The sequence below is a fragment of the Echinops telfairi genome, unplaced genomic scaffold (genome assembly GCF_000313985.2).
Source record: "Echinops telfairi isolate 266 unplaced genomic scaffold, ASM31398v2 ScPeMD7_3533;HRSCAF=4204_0, whole genome shotgun sequence".
Lineage (NCBI taxonomy): Eukaryota > Metazoa > Chordata > Mammalia > Afrosoricida > Tenrecidae > Echinops > Echinops telfairi.
In genome coordinates this window covers 30984920-30996191 of record NW_022107431.1, presented here as the reverse complement: position 1 = coordinate 30996191, position 11272 = coordinate 30984920, and positions in this window count along the sequence as shown.

The window sequence follows — 11272 nt, the reverse complement described above, 5'->3', positions numbered from 1 at the left end:
TATTAGTTAGTCACAAAATGGCCTTCACCACCTAGTGAACTTGAGGGGTGGGGCACCAGTGGGCCGCTGCTCGCTTCCTGACTGGTCTCTCCATGTCCACTCTGCCCCGTCCAATTTGGTTTTCCTGCCGCAGCCACAGTGAGAGGTCAAGGCTGGAGCAAGGGGCTCTGCAGCTCGGCCTGGGGGAGGGGCTTCAGCCTGTTTCCGAGGTTTCTGATTCCGGATGTGACATGCGCATAGTGGAGTTTTAGAAGGCTGTTTTGAAGGTGGAACTCAGACTTTTGCCTGTGTCTTTCTAAAGGATCTGAAAACTCAGAGTCCTGCAACTTTTAGGGTGTGACTAGATGGCCTAGGCCATTGTTTCTCGTTCCTCGTAAACATTGTCATTTTCCTATATTCATGCAATTCAGTTGTCTTCCTGATTTCACCTTTTGAAAATAAAATAGGTGTTTAACATTTTTGCTTTTTAAAAACATTTGTTGTTGTTATTGTTGCTCAACATATACTTCGTAGAACACATCCCAATTCAGCAATTCCTAGTCTCATAACGCCGTGGCCCTGATTTCATTCTTCAGTTGTGCTGCCGTTGCAGTGTTCCTCCCCCGTACAATGCTCGCCGCCCCAGTGTCCCATCGAAAGTTTCCACTTGCTGTAGTCTTTTTATCTCATGTCAGACCCCAAACTAGACTCGCCGCCCTTGAGTCCATTCTGACTCATAGCGACCCTACAGGACAGGGTAGAACTGCCCCTGTGGATATTGAAGACTCACTCTTTACAGGAGTAGACGCCTCATCTTCTCTCTGCCAAGGGGCTAGTAGTTTCGAACTGCTAACTTTATGGTTAGCAGCTCAACGCGTAACCCACATGCTACCAGAGCTCCTCGGATCTCATCTAGGTGGTTCTTCGGAGCGCACAGGACTCAAGGTGCACGTTCATTCTTTACTAGAGTGCTTTGACAGAGATTTCAGGAGCTGGTTTTGCTTCAAAGTGTAAAGATTACCTTGGGACAATGGTTGCTGGGGCTCATCCTGCCTGCATGGCTTCCAAAAAGTCTAGATTCCATGAGAATTGGGTACTCTATTGTGAATTACCTCTTTATGATCAGGGTTCTTTGTCATAATTTTGGCCAATTCAACTTTTTACAGGTGTACAATTTATTGACAGTAATAACATTAATCTGGGCAACCTTTCCCTTAATCATTTTCATTTTTCACCCCCATTAACCAAGACCTGCCTCTTTCTAAGCTTACGTTCTGGAAATCTGTTTCTCCACTAAAGTAATGAGCACACTGACAACTTATTTTGAATTCTGGGAATCAGCCAGAGGCTTTCCATAATCCTCCAAGTGTTTATTCGAGGAAAGTGGTCGAGTGGCAGTACGAGCGGCAAGCTTTGGGGTGTTTTAACTTGCTCTAGTTTTACTCCTGCTTAGTAGCTTCGTGGGAGCGTTGAAAAACAGCGGTCTAGTCCCTGCTAGGAGAAAGCTTATGGAAGCGGCTCTGCTCCCAAAGGCCCGGCTCTGGAGAGTTGCCTGTATTTGACCTGCCTGGAAGCCCCTGGAAAGCTTCATTCACAGGAGGTGGGGAGTGGGCCTGCCTTTATTTGACCTGGCCCAGACGCTGTCCACTGGGAAAAGTCCTGTCCCTATAGTGTCTACCGAAAACCAGCAGGGGCAGTTTAGCATTACAATGGCCTGAGGCTGTGACACTAGTTGGGACCAACAAAAGCGGGCCAAAAAACTTCACAAGAAAATAGTAAGCACAGAGGTCCATGGGGCCTTTGAAAAGCCGAACAACAATTGTGAGAATGTCGAAGGAGCAGGCCGCATTTTGTTCTGTTGTACAGTCACTCGAGTCAGGCTGACTCAGCAGCCCGGGCTACCTCAACAACAGCACAGTACTGGGGCTCTACAAGACCAGGCCCAGACCAGACCGGAGGCCCAATTCCAACTGCGGCCGACACAAGCAGATAGTGAGAGCTAACGGGAGATTGTCAACTGCCAAGTATATTGAAGGTATGCTCCAAAAGGCAGGAGACTAACTGAGCAGAGGCATCAGTAGCTACACAGGACCCCAAACACAGACTTCATAGCATTAGTCTAGGAAACTCATAAATAGAGGGCAATAACCACACCAGCAGCAACAACAACAGAGAATCTGATGTTCAGAGTCCCCTCGGTGCGTTCTTTAAATACTCAATCTCCAGCAGAAAAATCGGTCACACAAAGAAATAGGCAAATATCCATCCACAGGAAAGACACGGTCAGTGTAGTCTTTTCCTGGAGAAAGCCAGGTGTTGAACTCCCAGACAGAGTCTTTAAAGCAACCATCTTAACTAGGTTCAACGAATTCATGGAAAGCATGCCAAAGGATTAAAAGGAGGAGGAGCAGATGGTAAATTTGCTCTAGGCATCACGGGTTTTGGCGGGGATGGAGAGCGGTGAGGCAAGGACCCCAGGGGCATTGGGCATGTGCTTCTGGCTGGAACTAACGATGCAGGTTTCTGGTCCTCACACAGGAAGGAGCTTCGCAGTGGCAGGCAACTCTGAGGTGAAAGAGGACGGAGCAAAGGATGGAGCCCAACATAAATAAAACCTTGGACAGCCTTTTAAAATCCATAGATACACAAGGCCATTTTAAGACTTTTTAGAAAGAATACTGAGAGCCACATTTATTGCACTATAGCAATATATTTACTTCTCTTGAGAATACTTGATATCTTAGTGTGAAATAGCCTTACAACACAAGGGCATAGATTTACTGTTTTAAACCATTCTTATCTAGCTGCTAAGTCAACCCTTGGCTATAGAAACAATAAGCTTAATATTATATTACTGTGTCAGCCGTAGCAGCCCAGGTGAGTTAATCTGATGAGTCAGAATGGACTCAAGGGCAGTGCGCTTATTTCTACTCTTCCCTGGTGGCGCTGTTGGGCAGTGGTTCAAACCCACTAGTCTGTCTGAGCGAGAAAGACGAGGCTCTCTGTTCCAGGAAAGATTTACAGCCTCAATGGCAGTGGGTTTCTTTTGTTTTTGATTTTATGCCAAAGTGTAAATATAAAGTCGACCTTACATCAGATGCTTTAAATTAATACCAGTTTGTTTATTTAGATCATTAGGATCCTGAGTAAAGCTTGTAAAATTTGTTTTGTCTCCTAAGACCACACTAAGAGTTTGGTAAAGTGATCCTTGCAATGTGAGAAGGGGCATTGGAAGGCCGCGCTCTCTTTGGTTCGGGGGCTTCTGCTGCTGCACAATCTTCGTGTGACTTGACATCTCTGTTCCCCATCTTTGCTTCTTAACTTGCTTGCTTAATCTCTTCCATAACTCAAAAGCGATTGACTCATCGTCTCCCCTATACTCAACCTGCCTCATTACAATGGTTTCAACAACTGACTCGCAAATGGGGTTATAAGCGCAGGCATAAACCAAACCAAAAACCAGACCCATGGTTCAGTTCAGTAGAACTACTCGTCGGGGTTTCTGAGACTGTCAATCTTTATAGAAGTTTGTGACAGCCTCATCTTTCTCCTGTAGAGTGGCTGGTGATTTGAACTGTGAACCTTTGAGTTAAAAGTACAGTGCTTAAGCTACTGCATCACCAGGGCTCCTTTACCACAGGCATAGAGGTTAGGGATCGCAGCACATTTTGGGTAGACAAAATCCAGTTCCTCATAAATGCTAAGTATAGTGTCTGGCCGTTGTACTTGGTTACTGTTAGAATTATAGCTGTTGTATGAGGGGGCTTCAAAAGTTTATGGAAACATTCCCTTATCTTTGAATTCTTTTTCTGTAAATATTTTTATCTCCCCCGCCCTCCCCTCCCCCTTGCACAGCTAGTTGTTTCTCCCTCCCGCAGTCGACTATAACGACTATAACTCCATTGGGCCAGGAGACCACATCTCATTCCCTGCATCCAGCCCAGTACCGGGCATAGAACAGGTCTTCAGAAACATTCATTGAATTAACTTTGCACCTGTTGGTCTTTGACCTACACATTTTCTTTCGTAGCTTTAATTTAAATGTTCAAACCTGAGATGACTCCTGGGGCTCTGAAGTTCCTTACAACGATAGCTATAAAAAGAAATCCCAAATGATTATTAGTCGCCTTGAAATTTGAAGACTTCTCTGCTAAAAAAAAATCCCCCAACTCGCCCCCAAAGAAAACTGAACTATTCAGAGGCTAGAACACATCGAAATGAAATTATTTTCTTTTAAAAAAAATTTATTGTTTTTCAATTGTTTTATTAGGGGCTGATACAACTCTTATCACAATCCATACATACATCAATTGTGTGAAGCACATTTGTACATTCATTGCCCTCATCATTCTCAAAACATTTGCTCTTCACCTAAGCCCCTGGCATCAGCTCCTTATTTTTACCCCTTCCTGCCCCTTCCCACCTCCCTCGTGAACCCTTGATAATTTATAAATTATTATTTTGTCATATCTTGCCCTGTCCAATGTCTCCCTTCACCACTTTTCTGTTGTCCGTCCTCCAGGGAGGAGGTCACATGTGGATCCCTGTAATCGGTTCCCCCTTTCTACCCTACCCTCCCTCCACCCTCCAAGTATCACCACTCACACCACTGGTCCTGAAGGGATCATCTGCCCTGGATTCCCTGTGTTTCCGGTTCCTATCTGTACCAGTGTGCATCCTCTGGTCTAGCCAGATTTGTAAGGCAAAATTGGAATCATGATAGTGGGGGAGGAGGAAGCATTTAGGAACTAGAGGAAAGTTGTATGTTTCATCGTTGCTACTCTGCACCCTGACTGGCTCGTCTCCTGCCTTTGGCCCTTGTGTTAGGGCCTTTGCGGTGGCCTACAAATGGGCTTTGGGTGTCCACTCTGCACTACTCCCCTCATTCACTATGATAAGATTTTTTGTTCTGACATGCCTGATACCTGATCCCTTCGACAACTCGTGATCGCACAGGCTGGTGTGCTTCTTCCATGTGGGTTTTGTTGCTTCTGTGCTAGATGGCCGCTTGTTTACCTTCAAGTCTTTAAGACCTCAGACGCTATATCTTTTGATAGTCGGGCACCATCAACTTTCTTCACTACATTTGCTTGTTCACCCGCTTTGTCTTCAGTGATTGTGTCGGGAAGGTGAGCATCATAGAATGCCAATTTAATAGAAGAAAGTATTCTTACATCGAGGGAGTACTTGAGTGGAGGCCCAATGTCCTTCTGCTACCTTAATACTAAACCTATAAATATATGCACATAGATCTATTTCCCCATCCTCATATATAAATATATTTGCATATATACATGCCTTTATTTAGACCTCTATAAATGCCCTTGGCCTCCTAGCTCTTTCCTCTCTTTCCTTTGACTTTCCATTTGTCCCACTATCATGCTCAGTCTTCATTTGGGTTTCAGTAATTCCTCTTTGTTACATTACCCTTCATCACACCCTACCAGGCCTCCTATACCCTCCTCAGAAATGAAATGATTTTCCATATGACATTTATAAGTTGAGTTTTTCAGTTACTAGAAGAATAAAACTATTAAATTTTTTGCAGATGTTGATATCTCTAGTCATCTACAGCCCAGTACCCAGATTTTCCTATAATGGAGTCTTTATTGTATTGACTCAGAGGGATTTTTGTATCAGACCTTGTAAATTAGTGTTAAGTCTATTTCTCTTCATTTGCTGGCAGAAGAGATCTGGCCTCAGATCTACAGGACCGTTAGTACTTCCTGGTGTGGTGATGGGAGAATTCCGCGTTGTCCGCTCTCGATGCCGCGTGGTTCCTTCTAGGAGCAGGAAAGAAAGGGAAACTGGGAATGTTTCTGTCACTTTGTCTGTACACAGAGTCTGGCTAGTGTCGCTTACTTCCAAACAACAGCATTTTTGCTTATGTAGTTTTTCCTCTGTATTGTAAAAAAAAAGAATTTGAATCATTTTATTGGGGCTCTTACATATATTATAACAATCCATACATCCATTATGTCACGTGGACATGTACTGTTGCCATCAACAGTTTTACAGCATTCTCTCTTCTTGAGCCCTGTGTTATTTGCTCCTCTGTCTTCCCTCCCTCACCCCGCCCCCTCAAGGACCCGTACTATCTTATGTGTTATTATTATTTGTACTTATCTTTTCCTTCTGTGTTTTCTACCATTCTCTTTTGTTTCACTGTCTGCTGCACTGAAAGATGAAAGAAGACCAGTAGAGGGGCAAACTGCCAGAAGAACTTGGTGCGAGAACTCCTAGCTCCCTTTCAGGGACTCACTTGGAGCTGTAACAAGCTCAGAGCCTTGGCCCTTTCTGCTCTTTGTTTTTACAGTTTTACTTGCAAACACTTCTACAGCTATAAGAATGGATTTTCCTATTAAGGAGTATTTTGGGTTTTCTCAACTAGAGTAAGTGAAAGTAAAATTAAATAGTTTTGAAGAACATTTTTGTTGTTCACTACATGTGTGTCTATGCACATACAACTACATGGGTAACGTATAGTCATAGTTACCTATCATATGTGTGTGTATTGTAGTTGGTGCTTGTTAGAAACGTATTTTTTTATTCTTTTATATGAATATGTATATGATTAGTTTACCAATGAGTACCAGTTAGTTTACTACTTCATATTAAAACATTAGCATTCAGATTGATAATACCACTGATGGAAGTAAATAAATATAAGGTTATGTTCATTACTAAATTATTGCAATGACTTTGTTGTTAGCCATCCCAAGAGGTTGAGTTGGTTCGACTCTGTAGTTGAGCCTGGGGATGGAATCTAGGTGTCAGTTTGGGTTACTTGTCACAGCTGTGTTACTTGTCATTTCTTGGTTCATTTTCTCTTTTTGCCTACTTTCCCCATGGATAGGTCTCTGAAGAAAATGTGGGTCTCTCCTTTTCATTGCACGGAAAAACGAATTCCAAGTTGGAGAGGTGAAGGGGAGGGGAAGGAGAGATGGGTGTTTGGAGACAAGACTTAACCCACAGGAGTGTGACAGACCCTTAGAGGAGTCTAGTTAGTTGTAATGGGTTGGGCCAAGGAGAAAGGACACCCTAGAAGTCAAGGCAAGGCTGCGATGGCAGGAATCAGGACTTCCTCAGTGAGGTGGGAAGGTGGTCACAGTCCGGGTGGGGGAGACATGAATGGACAGGTGAAGGAAAAGACTGAGGAGGTGGGGTGGGGAAGTGATGGGAGCCAGCCGAAACTATGTCTTCAGAGAATTGCTGAGCGAGCAACCTGGCATGATGGGAGCAGTCAGGCCACAGGGTATAACATAAGGATGTATAGCCAAACCTTGGAGTTGAGAGAGCTGAGACAAGGAAGGTGTGGAATGGGTGTGGGGAGCTGGCTTTGAGAACTGGGAGTGCTTGCTGCATGTGCCTCCAGACCCCCACCGAGGAGTGGAGCCCTGTGTGTGTACTGCAGGGAGAGCAGCTGCTCCTGGACGCTGCGGCCCCTGCAGGCTTCCCAGGGTCAGGAGACCAGTACTCCGCTTCCATCTCTGGAAAATGAGGCATAGGGGGCCACCTTGACACCCATTGTAGTACAGACTTAATGCACATTGGCTTGGTGACTGTTTGCTTTATGTATACTGCCCTGTTCCGAAGGAACCCCGAGGGTCACAGACCCAGAAGCCCAATGGAGGATTGCTCTGAGTCAGAAGTGACGGCAGTGGGCTTGGCTGTTTTTCTTCTTTCGTTTTGGTGTTGCTCCAAAAAGAATTCAAAGTGGCTTTTAAAACTACATGTAATACTAACAGATAAAGAGCTGAGGATATTCGTGATGGAGGAAATACTCAGGGGAAAAACACCGCGCATCTCTTGAGCCACGTGCCAGAGGTAGGTCAGAAATGGGGCCTCCACATTCCGAGCAGGTCAAGGAGGAGACCCACAGAGCAGTGGTGGGCTCTGCAGCGTCCAGCCCATCAGAGCAAGCGAGTTGCTTAGCTATTTAGAAGACATTTGGAAATACTGAACAATGTCCATGACACTGGCTTTCACAATTAAAACAAATTTATTAGGCCAGTTCATGCCATTAAAAGGAGTCTGTCCAAGAGTAGAAACAATGTGGGCAGTTATCCAGCTCACTGATGATCTGGCTTAATTGAGGGGGACCTCTCATCTAGCACAGGAGTCACACATCCGCGTACCTCCAGGGCCTGGTACTGGACAGAGGCAAATACAGAGAGGCAGGAGTGGGCACGGCTGTGTGAAGAATTCATACCAAACCCACTGCCATCAAGCTGATTCAAACTCATAGCGACCGTACAGGGCAGGGTAGAACTGCTCCTGTGGGCCTCCTAGACTGTACCTGTGTGCATGAGTACACAGCCTCATCTTTCTCCCATGGCATGGCTGGTGGTTTCGAGCTGCTGACCTTGTGGTTAGCAGCTCAGCGTGTAACCCACTATGCCATTAGGGCTTCTTTGATGAGTGCCAGCTACACTGAAAGGGCATTCCCATTTACGTGGTATACAACAAACTGGGTATACCAGCGATGGCTTAGTGAGGCATGCTCCCCTAGGATTCCGGTCTAAAGAAACATGTACTATTACTAACTGCCATCCAGTTGATTCTGACTCATAGAGACCCGATAGGTCAGGTTACACTGCCCCAGTGACTTTACTGGAGTTTCCAAGACTATAATTGTTTACTGGAGTAGAAAGCCCTGTTTTCTCCAGTGGAGTGGCTGGTGGATTCAAACTGTGGACCATGCGGTTAGCATGCAGTGCATAACGACTACCCTACCAGAGCTCCAGAGGAATATGTTGTTAGTTGCCATCGAGTTGGTTCTGACCCGTAGCAGCCCTGGCATACAACAGAAGGAAACACTATACAGTCCTGCGCCATCCTCGAAGTTGTCCCTCTAATTGTAGCCACAGTGTAATCCACCTCCTTAAGGGACTCCCTCTTTTAGCTGTTCCTCCACTTCACCAAGTAAAATGCGGACATCACAAAAACCCACCCACTGCTATCGAGTTGATTCTGATTCATGGCGGTGCTGTATAGCAGTGGTTCCCAACCTTCCTGATGTGACCCTTTAAAACAGTTCCTCATGTGGTGGTGACCCCCAACCATAAAACTATTTCCGTTGCTACTTCATTACTGTCATTTTGCTACTGTTATGAATCGTTTGACCCCCAAAGGGGTCGTGACCCACAGGTTGAGAACCGCTGCTATATCGAGTTTCTGAGACTTGAAATCTTTACAGGATCGGACAACTTCATCTTTCTACCATGGAGTAGCTGGTAGGTTTGAAGGATAGCACCACCAGGTCTAACAAATTAACTTGAACTTTTGAATAAGATATTGACGAGGGTCGAGTTACAGGTTGTATTCTCTGAATTGTACCTAGGCCGCAGGTCACCCATGTTGCCCATTGAAACGTGAAACTATGGCTTTACCTGTGAGGCAGACTAGAGGTGAGGGTAGGAAAAGTCAGGACATCTTTGGGATTGCAGAGGTAAGGGTAGTTGTTCAACTCTAATATGACCTTTGGCCTCTAGGCGCCATTTTGAAATCCACTAAGTGAGGAAAGAACAGGTCCAATACTTGGAAACGCCACGTTAAGTGGAAATCACATACATTAGGTCTGATTTAGGAGTTGTGATAAAACTCAAGTTCTATAGTGACTTAGAAGAAGAAGACCATTTCCTATCAAAAGACGACATCAGGTCTTCTCTGGAGTCTTAAAAAAAAGAAGAGTTTTTGGGCCGGGCAGTGTCTAACTGGCCAGTGCACACACCACCCTTCACGCTTACATCCATTCCCTTCGTCTGAGTCTCGTTCCCTCCCGTCTCAGGGTCCTGTGCGGTGACAGGAGCTGCCCTACGTGGAGACGCCGGCACTGGTGGTTGTCAGCGATCCAGCACCCTCAAGTTCAGTGCTCCAGGCAAGAGAACAGGCAGCCTGCTAATTCATTTTCTAGTACAGTGTGATCTCATTATATGCAAATCGAGTCGTGCAAATTTCAACTAATGAGATGTAAATAATATTAATAAGAGCCACACATTATGTACCAAACTTCAAAGGACATGTTGCCCCAAATGATGCATCAAGCCATCGTGTTTTCAAAGCTGGCGGGCTGTGAATTGTAAAGCTGCTCTCACCCAGCGGCAGTGCTGCCGTCTCTCACACACAGAAACAGCTCTCACTGACCTCTGGCCATTTCAGATGAACTCTGCTTGGGTCGTACACCTTCTTTCAGGATTTTGGTGTCATTGGGGGTTTTATTTTAACATTTATTATAATCTGAAATCTCTATTTTATCTTTCCTAATGTTACTCAAGTATTCTAATAGCGCTGAAGAACATCTCAGAAGTCAGTAACTCTGAGACCGATTAGGCTCAATAAAGCACTGTGATATGCCAGGCTATTACTAAAGATAAATTCTAAGCAATGAAATGCTAATAAAGTTCAAAAGAACCAGGGAAGCGAAAATACAGCTCCAAGCCTGCAGATGTACAAGGGAGATTAAAAAGTCAATAGGAAAATCCCATACTCTTTCAGTTCCATTTTCCACAGACTTTTTAAGTCCTTTGTATATGTCCGGGGAAGCGCATTCCCTAGACCAGCGGTTCTCCACCTGTGGGTCTCAAGCCCTTTGGGGGTCAAACGACCCTTTCACAGGGGTCACCCAATTCAAAAGAGCAAAATTACAGTGATGAAGTAGCAACGAAAAGAATTTTAGGGTTGGGGGTTGGGGGTTGGGGGGTCACCACCACATGAACTGTCTGAAAGGGTCGCGGCAGTAGGAAGGTTGAGAACCACTGTCCTAGACCATCTTCTAGGTTATGGGAAAATTAATCATAAACTAGGTCAATTCTAGAAGGCATTGATTGCACACGTTGAGTGTGGCCAGTTTTTAGGAGTCTGGTTACCTGTATTGGCTAAAGTGACTTCGGAAAAATACCATAGAACGAGGTATTGATTTTGTCTCCATCTCCTTGAAAGGGGTCTGTGCATATCTAATGAGTTGTTTCATGTCCACCGCACTGCGTTGCTCGTCCCCAGTAAGCTGAAAGTCCACTTGGAAAGCCATGACTGGAGAGACTCAAAGTTCAAAGGGCAAGTAAGGCAGTGACAACCTTTGACCTGAGGTTATTTATTCCAAGCCTCGGAGAATGAGCTGGTCTGGCGGGAGTCACTGGCTGGGTTGACCAGCCTCCCTTCCAAACATAGGGTGTGTTGAAGAGGGTTAAGGTTGTGCAGTGAGGGACAGTTGAGGGGTTACTGTAACCCTGTGTGCAGTGAGGGATAGTTGAGGGGTTACTGTAACCCTGTGTGCAGTGAGGGACAGTTGAGG